Genomic DNA, 17,129 nt, shown 5'->3' with positions numbered 1-17,129 from the left:
GATTGCTTGGCACTTCATTGTACATTTGATTTATGCATTTTTGGCTAAGAAAAGACCAGGGTTTTGCAGCACTTGTTGGGATCCTTGTGGCTCTATGTTTTCATGGTGTTTTTTCTCATGTAATTGTAAGTTCATTGATGTTGTATGTATGCCATTTCCCTTCTCTTTTCTTCTGAAATTAAACAAATTAAGTGACAAAGGTAGAATTTATTAGCTTGTTTTGCTCTGCCTGTTAGTTTTGTTTAATTCTCAATGTTTTCTTCAGTTTGAAGAGGATCCTTGATACCCTCTTGCCCCCTTCAGCTCCTCAGCGGTCTTTTCCATCCATTCATTTCATCTAAAGCATCAAAAAAATTTCCTACCTTGTCCCAACCAGAGCTTTGCAAAAATTTGGCCTCATCCCCGAACCCAAATTTGCCTTTCCCTTTTTCCAACACAAAACCCCAAAAATCAAATCAAATCCTTGCACTTCATACCTAGCCTAAGATTAGCTTTTATTTCAGTCATCTCAAGCCCCATCGATTATCTTTTACTGAGATTGACCCGGAGAGAGCCCTCTCCTGTCCTCGTAGGGCTAGCTACGAGGCTGAGCATGGTTTGATGTGGACCTAGAAGCTTACCTTTTCAACCTGAGGTAAATCTAGGCTCTAACACTTAACATGCTTGAGAAGTACCTTTAAACATCAACAGAAGACAAATAACGAATCAAAGCAAAAGATCTATTGATTACAAGTAAATGGAATCAGATACATTCACACATATAAGCATCACATATCAAGATAAGCATATGGAAAAAGGTGAAAATACTTTATTGAATAGAAGGAAGAATTACAACCATGAAGCCTAATTCGAAGTCACTCCTCCAACTTAGGTTCCATCCACATCACATCATAAGCATGACATTCTGGCAACATAACAACACTTACAATAGTCTCAATTCTCAAACTAACATTATCTCCTTACAATTCATCAAAGTCCAACCCTTGATCACTTAGATGAGTGCTCAATTTATAGGAAGATGGAGGAGGTTTTTTCATCAATGAGGGTATTGAATGGCCTTCCATACTTAGAATTAATTCCATGGAGGAAGGGATGAGAGGATAGGAGGTATCTTAACTCATTCCTCATCCATTTTCGAGCTCATAGGAGATGATAAGTGTGGGAATCTTCTAGGAGGCTCCAGAAGATACAAATATTCCCCAAACCCTATGTGAATTTCACTCAAACTCGCCCAACACAGGTCAAAGAAGGCCTAAGTACTCTGCAGAGTACCCTGGCATGGACTTAACTACTCTGCAGCGCACCCTTGCATGGGCCAGCTACGCTGGTCCCTCTAGAGGTCATTTCACGATGTCTTCAGGCCATGAAAATGTCTGGGAAGGAGGAATTCAAAAGGTTGACTTGTTTAGGGAATGTAGCAACTGAAATTAGGGTTTGATGTGCCCTAAAACATTTATCTGGATGATGGGAGTGATGTGCCCAAATGGATATGTAACACTCCTCGACTCCATCTGACCTAACCATTTACCAGACTTCCGTTACGAAGCTTCTAGAGTTGGAAGCTTTGGCTCCATATTTAAAAAAATTTATAAAAGAGGATCGGCGTGACTGGAAAAAGGCTCAGTCACTCCTATCGATGCTAGGTACAATTTTAATCCTTGCATATCGGCACAAGGAGGAAACGGTCATTAGTGCCAGTCTTGTAAACTGGGAAAAATAGAAGATTTTTGGGAAATGATGCAAAAGGGAATTGTTCTGCTCATGAAGAGGGACACAATGGAAGTTTCTTCAAATGGGAAAGAATGTAGGGTTCACTGTAGAGGTCCTCTAGGATCAAGGAACGGGGAGTACAGGGATAGTGACAAAATGTTGTGTAACAGATGCCCCCTAAAGCATGAAGGCCGAACTAGAGTGAGGGGTGAAATGCTTTATGAATCAGTGCGAGGAACTGGAGTCTGTCATTGGAAAACCTGTAAGAAAGTACAGATACATATACATTACTGAAAACTCTATCAAATGATACGTGAATCATGGTAATGACGCAACCATCCATATAATGATCATGTAAATGGATCTAGGCATGGGCACAACCATCCGATAAAGAGGATCATATTGAAACCAAGGTATGGTCGCAACCATCCAATAATGAGAAGGATCACATATGACAACTCACGGTATGGTCGTAGCCATCCATCTGAAAGAGACATGTATATCAGCACAACCATGTCATATTGCCTTGCAACCTGGAATTTTGTAATCTGAGCCCAGGGTCTTGCGCTCCAACATGACCCAATCAAAGTACAAATTCTAACATGTGAATAGATGTGTTGACATCGAACATGCTAGAAAATTGCTTGATTACTAGTCAATGATGTAAACTGTTAACAAGCGTGAGAGAAACCACCAATAATGACAATGGTTCTCAAGGTACTAGCAGCACAATTCACAGAATGTGAATAAAGGAACTGAAGTCAAACACCCGTGAAATCACCCAATCAAAATTCAATGATGTGAACTTATCGTCGAGTGCAAAGAACTTTCCATTAGGGCATGCAAGCTCTAAGGTACTAGAAGGGAGTCTCTCAGCCAACTTCCTAGATAATGAGCTGAAGTTAATAGGAAGTGACCATATCAAAGGAGGGCCATGATGTATCCCACATCATTGACACGAGACAAAGGGATGCAAATGATTTTGGATGATACAGAGAATCAGGAGTAAGTGTAACTGCAGAAGGACAACTCTTGAACATATCGGCGACACGACTCGGAGTTTAGCAACTTTTGGATCCATAGTATCGGTGGTCATGATGACGCGGTAGAGATCAAATGGAAGGAAAAAATAAACGACCCAACCCAGGAAGGTCAAAGATGAAGTGAGGATATCCCAACCCGACTAGAAGCAGAAAGTGTCATGTTCAAGAGTGAGTTGTCGACACAACTGATAAAATTTCCCATTTTCCCCCCACCATTTTTGGCAGGTACCCCAATTATTTTTTAATCGCAAGCTTGAAGGGGATAGCATATGCTTGCATTGTAAGTCCATCCTTCGGATGAATTTGACCTAGTAAGTTTAATGAGCCCTAGGAAGGAGAATCTCACGTCTGTCATGGCGATGAATTCGATGTCGTTTAATGTTTTAATGAGTCCAACAAAGGTGTAACTCGATATCCTTTTAATGTTTAGAGAGTTTGAAAAAGACATGGAAAAGAAAACTCCACATGGTCCCTTTTCATACATTTGTGTCTCTCGAGCCCGAAAAGGTAGAAAACGATACTTGAGAGAACCGCTTGAACATTTCAGTCAAGGAGTACCTTTTTCGTAAATAGTTCATCTTAGCCCGAAAGAGGGGTAAACGTATACTGGGTAAACAACATTTCGTAGCCTTTAACAAGTTCAAAATGACAAGAGCTCGACAATGTTTTCGTGTTTAAAGGGTCAGAAAAGAGCTTGAAAGTGGACCCCCCATTTTTATTCTCTTTAACGAGCCAAAAAGGGAAAAATACTCAGCAATCTTTTCATCTTTTATGAGTTAGAAAAGAGCTTAAAGGCGACTCATCCTCGAGGAACGAGTGGTATAAAGAGTAGCAACTGGATCTGGTAATTATGGAATTGCTCAAAACATGTAATGGTCAAGAGGCTGGCTAACAAAACCACTCATCATTGTGGTTCTTCAGGAAAGGAAAAAACAACCAAGTGAAAACATATGATCGGCCAAAGAGATGGCGATGATGGAATGAAACAACTAAGGCTCATCTAACATAAATTAGCTGATAAAAATGGCAATCACAAGATGTAAATTGGGCATGGGTTCATTTTTACACAAGCTTGAACCATGGGGAACTCTACCTGAATTCGGTTTCATGTTTGCACAAGCTTGAAACAAAAACAAACTATGCTTGAGTTAAGTTTGCATGCCCCCAGCATATTGACTCAATTCGAGGTACATGCCCCCCCAAGCTTCATTTCATGCAGCTAGGTGGATGGAATGAAGGTTCACTTTCGAGACCTTGGAAGGACTCGACTGGGATTTTACGAGAGCTTAATCAAAGACTCGATTTGGAAAAGGGAGTTGCTTCATTTTTTAATGAGGTTGACACAATAAAAGAACTATCCTCGAGACCCTTGTTTCATTTTTTAATGAGCTTGACATAAGACAAAGAACTATGCTCTGAGACTTTGTTTCATTTTTTAATGAGGTTGACACAATACTAGGAACTATCCTCATATCTGTTTCATTTTTAACGAGGTTGATACAGGAGAAAATTATCCTCATCACATCTATTCATGAACCATGTTAGCCCTGAGATGCAGTGCTGACTTTTTGAAGGTCAAAGAGGGACTCGGTCTGATCTGTTGTTCTCAAAGGGGCCCCACCTCAGTCATTTTTCCTTTTTTCTTTTTTTTTCCTCTTACCCGCTCAATTGCTAACATTCCCATTTCCTTCGTTCACCCTCTAACCCTAACAAAATACTCCCTTTTGGCCTTAACCCCAAGCGCAAAGCCAAAGTACTCATAAAACCTGACCATACGCCCTTGCGCGCTCATAAAACACCTCACCGCATCCACGCCGTTGATCTCATCATGCCAGTAAAATAGCCCACATTCCTCCCGATAAAGGCAACCTGCCCGATTGGCCTCCACTGTCAGATCACCTCCACCAGATTTGACGATCCTCGCTCATATCGCATGGACAACTAGCGCGGGTAATACACGTGCGATATGGGTAGTTTCTCTCCCTCCTCAGTCGCTACGTGTCAGCCGCTAAATGGAATCGCACGACTTTGGACAATTACCACTAACCGCTTGATGTTCGTGCGATAAAAAATATATATATATTACCACCCAGAGTACACCACCCCTCCCGTTACCGTCCGTGCAACTCCACCGCCCGATAATCATTCGATCTACTTGCTTGAATATCTGACGGCCTAGACATATCCCGCTCCCACCATGACCGTTAGCCTTTGCAAATTGATCTCTGCCACACATCTCCTTGATCCGATGACCACCCTTGCCGTTCATCTACCCATGCACTCCATCCCCACGACCAGTCTGACCCCAACAACTGAATTAAACCGAGAGCATGGCCAAATGGAGAAAAGGACACGGCACGACTCAGCAACCGAATTTAATAGTTATGGCACTCATCTGCCATGATCAGTCCAACAGCCTGAAGGATAGCACAGTACCAAAACTAATGGAGTTTTCGTAACAAAGAAGGCAGCTGCATCCGAAGACGCTATCAGACAGTTAATAGTGGTTGGTGGTCGATTAAGACCCCCCATCCCTAAATGACTGAGAGCCATTGTAATGATAAATTATAAATAGCCTAAAGAAAGATGTAAAAAGGGTTGGCATTTGATGTAAGGTTCAACTTCTGGAGACTGCAAACACTCTGTAACTTGCAGCGTCTCATCTTCATTTTCAACAATGCAAGCTTCTTTTGATATTACATGCTCACTGTCCATTTCTTCCTTGTTCTAAGCTTGTGCCTGTGGCATTGTATTCATGATTGCTTCCATGTTTAATACTAGATAACTATCATCTTATCTCTGTATTGAAATATTGAATGTATCAGTGAGTAGGCCACTCAGGTTCCTTTTGTGTCTGATGCAAAACAACTGTCATCTTGTCTTTTCATTAATAGATTAGATCTACAAGTTTCTTTACTAATTGTAGCCAGCCATCACATGGTTGTGTGTATCTGCTGGTGTGGTCAATATTCTCCATATTCACCTAATTCCCATACTATTGAGCATTGGTGGTCTAAAGCCTTGTAGTCTGAGGGTGTTCATGCATGTCTGGAGTGAAAACAGAGTAGAAGTGGTTATCTAGCTTGAACCAAACCATCATCCCTTCCAATAAACTTCTGCAAAAATAAATCAATTTATATGTTACCAGGCATCTCCAAGCTACAACCTAGGAGAGGTTCCTGGAGCCTTAACATAATTGGCACCGTTGTTGGGGAGAGGAGATTGAAGCTCAGCTTCCCTGGGAGAACGACACAAATCCAGCTTTGATGATAGACAAATTCTGGACACATTTTTGGTTGTAATCATCTATCTGGAGACTCTACTGGAGGCTGAACCTCTTGGCGACTCCACATCACAGTTCTGGCTCAGTTTGTGAGTCATACTCAGAGAAATCTTATGAAATCACTTGCTGACCCAGTACCTGATGATCTGAATTGGATCCATAAAGAATGATTAACAGAGCCATGGGTGTACCAGGTCGGGACAAACTTCAAAGAATTAAGAACAGTGATCAAAACCACCTCTAAACCAGTGGCAGTTGGCAGCCAGCATGGAACGACGAGGACCTCAGTCAAAGCACGTTGACCGAGGCCCATGGAGACTGCGCGGGAGGCGAAATTAGCCCCTGGGAAGCCCGAATCAGGAAACGGAGGGAGTTTTTGATGCGCAATTAGTGCTAAGCGCTTAGCGCTAAGCACTAAGCACTGGCCGAAAACCTTCGAAATGGAGAAGCCCCGAGCACTTGGTCACATGGGAGCTGGGAAAACCATGGGGAAAAAGGCTATAGGCTAAAGGCAGGACCTGCTCCAAAACCGGCGGTATTGATCGGGGGCATCCATGGGAAGTAAGCAGTTTTGATGAAAACGGAGCGATTCCACTCAGTGCCTGACGCGTGGCAAGCAGAAGAGAGAGAAAACCGCCGCTCATCGTGTGCTAACAGTCGAGCAAGTCAACCACGCGAAATGAGTGGATGGCGTTGGATCTGGGGAATCCAGATCTGACGGTTGATATTGTGTCCGATGGAGAAGATGGAATTGACGGAGGATTAAGCCGCGATATGAAAGAATTTGAAGTCCAAATTGACTGCCAAGGTGGCGGATGACTCACTCCATAACGTAACTGAAGAAACGAACCGACGAAGCAAGCTGGCGCAGTTCGCAGGAGGACAAGTGGCCGCTCCCTATGAGTTCGATGATGACGCCGAGACAGAGAACTCCAAGCAAAGCTGTAGTAGGAAAATCGACGAAATTGGAAGAGGAAAAGAACTGCCATGAGCTCGAATGGATTTAAAGCCATGAACAGAGAACAGAAGGGACATGGAGAGGAACACCGAAGACAGAAGATAGAGAAGAGAAGAACCAGTGATGCAAAAAAGTAGAAAGAACACAGAGGGCCGAGCTGACCAAAGGTAGCATCGAGCACCAGAGAGCTTGAGAGATTCAAGCCATCCCTGAGGGGATCTGTCAGACCAGAGAGGTCAAAGAGCTAGTAAGGAAAAGAGTCTATGCACTCTAGTGGCTTGGGGAATCCAAGAACCACCCTGCCAAGCCAATCTATTTCAGGAGACTCAAATCGAGCTCCTTCATTGTAATTCTCTGCTTCAAGACACAATAAAAGAAGGCCACCATTGAGAGCTGGACTGGAGATGTAGCCCTGGAGGATAGGGTGAACTCCGTATTAATTTCTTGTGTTCTTGTATTTTCTTACTATATTTCTCTGCTGTCTTCCCTTTCAAGTGTCTGTGTATTTGCAATCTGATCGATCTGTTGCCTAAATAACATAGACACACACCAGCACATGAGTCTATAATACCTTCATTTAATAAATCTATAACTGAGATCATTCATAGGGTGATTATCAGATCAAGTGGTATCAGAGCTTTAGGTTGTAAGGTTGGACAAGCTTGTGTTGGTTTAGCTATTGAATGCTCACTAGATCAAAGCTCAAATTAGGAGAAGGAGAGTTGGTCAAAACTAATCCTGAGATTGGGAGAGTCTATCCTCGGAAGACCATGTCAGAGGAAGGTTCTGTGGGTCTAGACCCTCAATTCATAGAGAGTTTCCTAGCTATAAAGTCTATGGTAGAAGAAATGTATAGGGACTTTAGAGAGCATAAGGACGAAGATTCATCAGGCTCTAAAAAAGATAAAGAAGAAGATGAATCTCATTCCCATGACCACTCAAAAGGAAAAGGGAAAGAGGAAAACTTTCTCACACCTCCTAATAGCCCTGTGCATAATAAGAAAGCATCTTTGACCAAGCTAGATGTTAAATTCGACTTGCCTATATATGATGGAGAGTTAAATGCTAAAAAGTTGGACAATTGGATTAGACAAATTGATGTGTATTGCAGAGTGCAGAACATCGACTTAGACAAGAGTAAATTTCAGCTGGCAAGCCTACACCTAGGAGGCACTGCCTTGGTTTGGTGGGAAGGAAGAACCCAAGCTGACATGAAAAGACATGGTAAGACTATCTCTGTCTGGAGTGAATTTGTTTCTGCCATCAAGAAGCAATTCTATCCATTGGCCTACATGCAACAAGCCATGATGAGTTGGCAAACTCTTCGGCAGTTAAAAAGGAAAAGTGTGCAAGGGTACACTCAAGAATTTAGAAAGAGAGCATTGATTCTAGGAATCTCATTAGACTCACTAGAGACTCTTTTGAAGTACATTGGTGGTCTACATAGCTACATGAGGCATACCATCCTCATGTTTAATCCCACTAGTATAGATGAGGTATTTGTACAAGCTACTCATCTAGAGGCTAGAGGAAAGAATGGAAATCCAGAAGTTGGGGGACCAACCCAACCCACTGCAAGCAAGATTAAGGAGAAAAGAAAGCAGAAGTGGAAAGCAAGAAAGGCTAATACTGCACAAAAAAGAAAAGCTTCATGCACTCACTGTAAAAAGGATGGGCATGATGATGAGCATTGTTGGATTCTGCATCCAGAGCTGAGACCTAAGAAGTTCGAGGCCAAGAAGAAGAAGACTGCTGCAGCTATTCAGAAAGATTTGGGGTCAGACTCGGGAGATGAAACAATCATTGCAGCCACAGGTATAAAAGGTAAGAGTTCTAAAGCATCTACTAGTAATTCTACTCAATCTATTATTGATGAAGAACATGAGAGAAAAAGACATGAGCTTTTCCATATTCGAGTTGTTTCCAAACATCAAAAGATTGATACTTTGTTTGATAGTGGCTCACAAGTAAATTTGATTTCTAAAGCAATTGTAAAGAAATTGGGATTAGCAACTACACCTCACAAGAAACCATACCCATTAGGATGGTTAAATGATAAAGCACAACTACAAGTGACTAGACAGTGTAAACTCAAGTTTTCTTTTGGGTCAGCATTTGTAGATGAGGTTGTGTTAGACATAATTCCTTTGGATATATGTGGAATTGTTTTAGGAAGTCCTTACTTGTATGATAGAAAGGCTATTTTCTATAGGGCTGAGAACAAGTATCTACTTGTTAAAGATGGAATCGAATACTTTGTAAGAGCTCATAAGCTCAAGAATAATTATACTCTCATAAACTTAGGGTAGATGAAAAGAATGATAAATTCATGCAAACAATTCTTACTAATGGTTGTAAAGGAAAAGAAACCTAATAAAACCAATGTATTTGAGGGCTGTAATGCTAAGCAGCAAGCTGATATAGAAAAGGTTGTTTCAGAGTATGATGTTCTGTTCCAAGAACCTAAAGGGCTGCCACCCAAAAAGGAAATAGTACATGATATTATTTTGCAGCAAGATGTTCCATTACCTAATATTGGAATGTATAGGTTGTCTGCTTTAGAGAATGCTAAAATCAAGAAGCAGGTGCGGAAGTTGCTCGAGAATGGGTTCATCAGGCCTAGCACATCACCATGTGGGTCACCAATCGTTTTGGTGAGAAAGAAAGATGGCTCATGGAGAATGTGCATTGACTACCGAGCACTGAACAAGATAACAATCAAAAATCATTATACCCTTCCTTGCATAGATGATCTTTTAGATCAATTAAAGGATGTTGTTTATTTCACCAAGCTGGATTTTCACAGTGGATACCATCAGGTCAGAGTTGGAGAGCAAGATGCATGGAAGGCTGCTTTCAAAACAAAGCAGGGATTGTATGAGTGGCTAGTTATGCCTTTTGGCTTGACCAATGCCCTTGCTACTTTCATGAGATTAATGAATGATGTACTTAGGCCTTTTCTTGATGATTTTGTTATTGTGTATCTGGATGACATTTTGATTTTTAGTAAAATGTGGGAAGAACACTTAAAGCATGTTAAGCAGACATTAGATGTTTTGAAAAGAGAAAACTTTATGTTAAACTCTCCAAATTTGATTTTGGTAAAACCTCTCTAAATTATCTGGGTCACATAGTAGGGGGTGGTGAATTGAAAATAGATCCCTCTAAAGTGGCAGTCATTGTAAATTGGCCTAAACCCAGGTCTGCTACAGAAGTGAGAAGCTTCTTAGGAGTAGCACAATATTGGAGGAAGTTCATCTCTAACTTTTCCTCAATTGCAGTTCCCTTACATGCTTTGACAGGATTGAACAAGGTGTTTCAGTGGGGAGGCAAACATCAGAAATCCTTCGACAACTTGAAGGAAAAGATTAGTGCAACACCTATACTAGCACTGCCTAATCTACAAAGACCATTTTAGATCCAAACAGATGCCAGTGACTATGCCATAGGAGCAGTGTTGACACAGCACAGTAAACCCATATGTTATCATTCTGAGACTTTTAATCCTACAGTAGTTAACTATCCTACATATGATAAAGAATTATATGCATTAGTTCAGAGTGTGAAAAAGTGGAAACATTACTTAATGGGCAAAGAGACAGTAATACATACTGATCATCAACCACTTCAATATCTACACTCCCAAACTAAATTGCAGCAATCAACACACTACAGATGGATGGGTTTTCTACAACAGTTTCATTTAGTCATCAGATATAAAAAGGGCATACATAATGATGTTGCAGACATGTTATCTAGACCCATTATAAATGCATCTACTATACTTAAGCATAATTTTGTACTACATGAAAGCTAAGTTGAACAATTTGCTCAAGGTATGGACTTTAAAGATGTATATGCAACTTTGAGACAAGGCAAAAGGGTAGAAGAATTGGATTATCATGTGAAGGACCGACTCTTATATCATTGTGGGAAACTCTGCATTCCACAAACTGAGAGGGTAAAGATAATTAGAGAAGCACACACTTCTTTGATATCAAGTCACTTTGGGGTAAGTAAAACAATTGCACAGCTGCAAAGATTTTGTTATTGGCCAAGAATGAATGAGACAGTTTCTAGATATGTAAGAGGGTGTACTATGTGTGCTAAAAGCAAGCCCAGCAATAGAAAACTAGGCTTGTACACTCCATTACCAGTTCCTTCTCACCCTTGGGAAAGTGTTTCCATGGATTTTGTTGGGGGACTGCCTAAGTCTAGAAAGGGTCATGATTATCTGTATGTGGTTGTGGATAGGTTCAGCAAAAAGTGTATTTTGATACCTTGCAATAAGAAAATTACAGCTGAACAAACTGCAAAACTATTTTTTGAACATGTATGGGTTCATTTTGGGTTACCCACTTCTATTGTATCTGATCAAGACACCCGATTTGTTGGGAAGTTTTGGTCAAGTCTGTGGGAGCTGATGGACACCCAACTGAAGAAAAGCACAACTTTTCATCCACAAATCGATGGCCAAACACAAGTAGTTAACAGGATAGTGATCCAACTACTCAGAGGATATTGCAGCAAACATCCTAAGCTTTGGGATGAACACTTGTGTTATGTGCAACATGCTTACAATAGAGCAAAAGATTCTTCTACATAGAGATCTCCTTTTGAAACCTGTTTTGGTTTCATACGAAGGTCTCCTTTGGATTTTGTCTTTGGTAAAGATACCACCGTTGATGGACACAGTGATGTGGACAAGGCAACTAGGTTCATTGAACAAATCCAGGAAATCCACCAGGCAGTACAGGAACAACTGGAAAAGAGCCAAGCTAGATACAAGGCTAGGCATGACAAACATCGGATGGAGCATAGTTTTCAAGTTGGAGACCAGGTCTGGCTGTATATCAGCAAGGATAGGATGCAAGGTGAAGGTAAAAAGCTAAAGCCTATCAGGTATGGACCCTTCAAGATACTTGAGAGGGTTGGTGAAAATGCTTTTTGCCTTGATCTACCAGCTTACATGCACATCTACTCAGTCGTAAATGCAAATTGCTTGAGATTGTTTGAAGCTTCAATGATTGAGGATCCTGAAGAACAAAGTCAATTGCCTTCTATTGATGACTTGGTACCTAAATATCTGAATGAATTGCAGGAAGACACAGTCTTGGACAGGAATGTGAGGACAAAACGAAGAGGAAATGTCGAGTACCTCAGAATCGGACTCAAAGGTTCAAAGCCGAGCAGTGCAAAGTGGATTGAGATTAGGCAAGTGAGACAGCAGTACCCTCACTTAGTCGATGCTTGAAAGAAAACCAACTTTTGGTGGTACAAAAGCTTTTCAGTGGGAAGGCCGTGATCTGAATTAGATCCATAAAGAATGATTAACAGAGCCATGGTTGTACCAGGTTGAGACAGACTTCAAAGAATTAAGAACAGTGATCAAAAACACCTCTGAACTAGTGGCAGTTGGCAGCCAGCGTGGAACGACGAGGACCTCGCTCAAAGCGCGTTGACCGAGGCCTATGGAGACTGCGCGGGAGGTGAAATTAGCCCCTGGGAAGCCTGGATCAGGAAACAGAGGGAGTTTTTGATGCGCGATTAGCACTTAGCGCATCACTGGGTGAAAACCTTCGAAATGGAGAAGCCCTGAGCGCTTGGTCGCATGGGAGCTGGGAAAACCGTGGGGAAAAAGGCTATAGGCTAAAGGCGGGACCCACTCCAAAACCGACGGTATTGATCGGGGGCATCCATGGGTAGTAAGAAGTTTTGATGAAAGCGGAGTGATTCCACTCAGCGCCCGACGTGTGGCAAGCATAGGAGAGAGAAAACCGTCGCTCATCTCGCACTAACGGTCGAGCAAGTCAATCGCGCGAAATGAGCGGATGGCGTTGGCTCTGGGGAATCCAGATATAACGGTTGATACCACGTCCGATGGAGAAGACAGAATTGACGGGGGATTAAGCCGCGATATGAAAGAATTTGAAGTCTGAATTGATTGCCAAGGTGGCAGATGACTCACTCCATAACATAACTGAAGAAATGAACTGACGAAGCAAGCTGGCACAATTCGCAGGAGGATAAGTGGCCGCTCCCTATGAGTCCGATGATGACGCCGAGACAGAGAACTCCAAGCGAAGTTGTAGTAGGTGAATCGAAGGAATTGGAAGAGGAAACGAACTGCCATGAGCTCGAATGGCTTTAAAGCCATGAACAGAGAATAGAAGGGACATGGAGAGGAACACTGAAGACAAAAGATAGAGAAGAGAAGAACCAGTGAGGCAAAAAAGCAGAAAGAAGATAGAGGGCCGAGCTGACCAAAGGCAGCGTTGAGCACCAGAGTGCTTGAGAGATTCAAGCCATCCCTGAGGGGATCTGTCAGACCAGAGAGGTCAAAGAGCTGGTAAGGAAAAGAGTCTGTGCACTCTAGTGGCTTAGGGAATCCAAGAACCACTCTGCCAAGCCAATCTGTTTTAGGAGACTCAAATCGAGCTCCTTCATTGTAATTCTCTACTTCAAGACACAATAAAGGAAGGCCACCACTCAGAGCTGGACCGGAGATGTAGCCCTGGAGGATAGGGTGAACTCCTTATTAATTTCTTATGTTCTTGTATTTGCTTACTGTATTTCTCTGTTGTCTTCCCTTTCAAGTGTCTGTGTATTTGCAATCTGATCAATCCGTTGCCTAAATAACATAGACACACACCAGCACCTAAGTCTGTAATACCTTTATTTAATAAATCTATAACTAAGATCATTCATAGGGTAATTATCAGATCACCTGACCCTGAGAAGATTATCAAGGAAAGAAAGACATCACAAAAGGGAGCATCAGGATCAGGTAAACCTAAACAATCTTATACATCTCTACAAGAAAGGCTTGTGACATAGCACATACATATTGAGAATATAGCCTCTAGCACTAGTAGTGAAGAAATTTTTTTAGAGATTCATAAAGCTCCTTATTCTTTAGGTCCTCCTTTATATTTCAGCACAAAGGAAAGCTCCCCTCTAGTCCACCATATTCCTTTAGCCCTATCAGTCACCCCTCAGCTTTCTATCATCCTGACTGCTAGTACTCTTCCATCCACCACAGCCATGGCAGGTCCACAAGCACCCACTAAAATGGAAAGAATCATAGCTGTTAGGTATGGACCTCTAGTACTGCCCACTCCCTTGAATGCAATTCCTGCTTGAGAATATCAAAAATACATTCCTAAGTTGACTGGGACTGAAGGGGTTACAACTGAAGAACATCTTGAGTCCTTTTATAGTTATGCTGATAATCTAGACATTAGTGAAGATGATGTGTGGATGAGAGTATTTGTCCAAAGCCTAGATGGAGAGGCTAGAAAATGGTTCAGAGAATTAACCCCTAGGTCTATAACAGACATTGAGGCCTTAGATGATGTTTTCCTAAAGCATTGGGGGGATAAGAAAGATTTTCTCTATTATCATACCGAGTTTGGCAACCTAAAAAGGGAGAATGGGGAGTCATTGTCTGATTTCAATAAAAGGTTTAACCGCATGTACAGCAAGATACCAGCTGAAGTGAAACCTACCCCCACCTCTGCCAAGCTCACTTATGCCAATGCCTTTGATTCTGACTTCTGCCTGCTATTGAGAGAAAGAAGATGTGCTTCTCTGGCTGAGATGCAGGATGTAGCTTTGGAGGTAGAGTCTAACATCATGGCTGCAAAGAAACTCAAGGGACATATTGACTGAAGGAGACAGAGGGGTGAATCTTCTTCATCCTCAGATCCCAAGATAGACAAAATGACCAAGATGATAGAGTCATTAGCCTCTGAAATCTCCAAGCTGAAGGTTGAGCAAAATTCAGTGAAAGGAAGGGTTCCTAATACATTTTCTCCTAGAAACCCAAATCCATATAGGAAAGCAAATGAACAATTGCAGATCATGCAAAGGGTCAAAGAGGCCAGTGAAGAACAGAAGGTGAAGACTCCTTTCCAGAACGTAGTCATGGAGGAAGAGCAATTCGATGAAGAGGACGACATCCACTGCATGGAAGACAAAGGCAGTGCTTCCTTTTTGAAATTAGCTACCTATGAGGAGTCATTACTCAGGGACCAAACCAGCCAAGAGTGGGATAGAGAAGCTATTCTGCAAACTAAAGATCAGCAAAGATATAACCTGAGGTCAAGGATGAGTAATGTCAAAGAAAGCCCTGTTCAAAGAGCTGTTGTCCCTGTAGAACAACAAGCTAACAAGAAAAAATGACCAGCAGCTGATCCCAATGTCCTCAAAGCACCAACTCAAGAGGTAAGAGGTCCTGACAAGTCCCCTTCTCCCTTCAGCTTTGAATCAGAAATCCAGAAGCTGAAAATGTCTATACCTCTGATGGAACTGGTAAAGAATGAAGCCTTTAAGAGACCCATCCTTGAAGCCCTTGAGCTTAAGGCCACACAAGCATCAAACAACTATGTGAATTTGCAAGATGACAAACCTACAATTGTGCTTGGCCCAAGGACTGAACCCTCTGATGATAGCTCCCCATCATTCTATGTCTCTTTGACTATTCATGACAAAACCCTTCACAACTGTCTGCTGGACACAGGTGCCAGCCATAATCTAATGCCAAAGGCTGTCATGGATGAGTTAGGCCTTGACATCACTAGACCCTATCATGACTTGTTCTCTTTTGACTCAAGAAAGGTGAAATGTTTGGGGTTAATCAAAGATCTAGCCATCACCTTATCCCAGCTGCCCATGAAGAGCATGATGATGGATATTGTGGTAGCAAATGTCCCTCCTAAGTTTGGCATGCTTCTTTCTAGAGGATGGAGTAAAAGATTAGGTGGGACATTGCAGAATGATTTGTCTTATGCTACCATCCCAGTTTTTGGAGGAGAAAGCAGGAGATTATACAGAGAAGCTCAGCTGGCATATATCATTAGTGATGAAAAGAATCCCACTAATTATCCCATTTATGTTGTGGACACTGATTTTGGAGTATGTATTCTCCAAATTGAAGAATCCCAGTTGGCCTCAAAGTAGCTCAAGAAACCAATATGTGAGGTCATGGAGAAGGGAGGGCCATAGATTTGGGATTTGTTCTTTGATGGAGCTTACTCTAGGGAAGCTGTAGGAGCAGGAGTAGTTATGGTATCCCCAACACAAGAATGCATACATCTGTCTTTCAAGTTGACTTTTCAGGTCACCAAAAATATAGCAGAGTATGAGGCTTTGGTGTTGGGCTTAAATGCCGCTAAAGAAATGGGAATCAGAGACATAAAGGTGTTTGGAGATGCCGATCTCATCATCCAGCAAGTGAACAAAACGTTCCAAGCAAAGCACCCAAGGCTGAAAGCATACAGAGATGAGGCATGGAGGCTCCAAGATTCTTTTAATAGCTTTTATATCTCATATATTCCCAGAGCCAAAAATCAGCTTGATGATTCCCTTGTTGTGTCTGCTAGCATGTTCATTCGCCCCATGCCCCCTAAATTGACTTATGAAGTTCAGGTAAAATATAGACCATCTCTACCAGATAATGTTAAATACTGGAAAGTTTTTGAAGATGATGATGAATTCAATAGGTTTCTACAAGTCGTTGATGAATTCTCTGAAATGAAAATTGATCAAGAGAATGAAGCCGTGGAGGATTGCCATCAGTCCCAGCTAAAAAACCAAATTGGTCAAGACAACATTGTACAATTTCCTAGTAACCATATAACTAGAGGGTTGGTGCCTCTAGAAAAGTTGTTTGACCATAATGATGTACCCTACAAGCCTGCTCAAAAGGAAAATGAGTCTACAGTCCATAGACATAACATAGGGAGCCCAGACCATCCAAAGTATATAAAGCTATCCACCCATTTGTCTACTACCCAAAGTTTTGACTATTGTAACCTAATGAAGTAATTTGATGATTTCTTTGCCTAGGAGTACAGTGACCTTAAGACTTATGACAAGAACATCATTCAGCATAAGATCCCACTAGATAAAGACACCATCCCTTTCAAACAGAAACTGAGACCCATAAGCCCTCTGCTGCTCTCTTTGATTGAAAAGGAAATCAAGAAATTGCTGGCTGCCAAGATCATAGTTCCACTAAGGTATTCGAAGTGGGTAGCCAACTCGGTAGTAGTGAGGAAGAAAAGTGGGGAAATCTAGCTATGTGTTGACTTCAGAAACTTGAACAAATTCTCTAAGAAAGACAACTATCCCC

The sequence above is a fragment of the Pinus tabuliformis genome, chromosome X (genome assembly GCF_031772625.1).
Source record: "Pinus tabuliformis cultivar Carrire ecotype Pingquan chromosome X, CPIR1, whole genome shotgun sequence".
Lineage (NCBI taxonomy): Eukaryota > Viridiplantae > Streptophyta > Pinopsida > Pinales > Pinaceae > Pinus > Pinus tabuliformis.
This window is presented reverse-complemented; position numbering follows the sequence as displayed.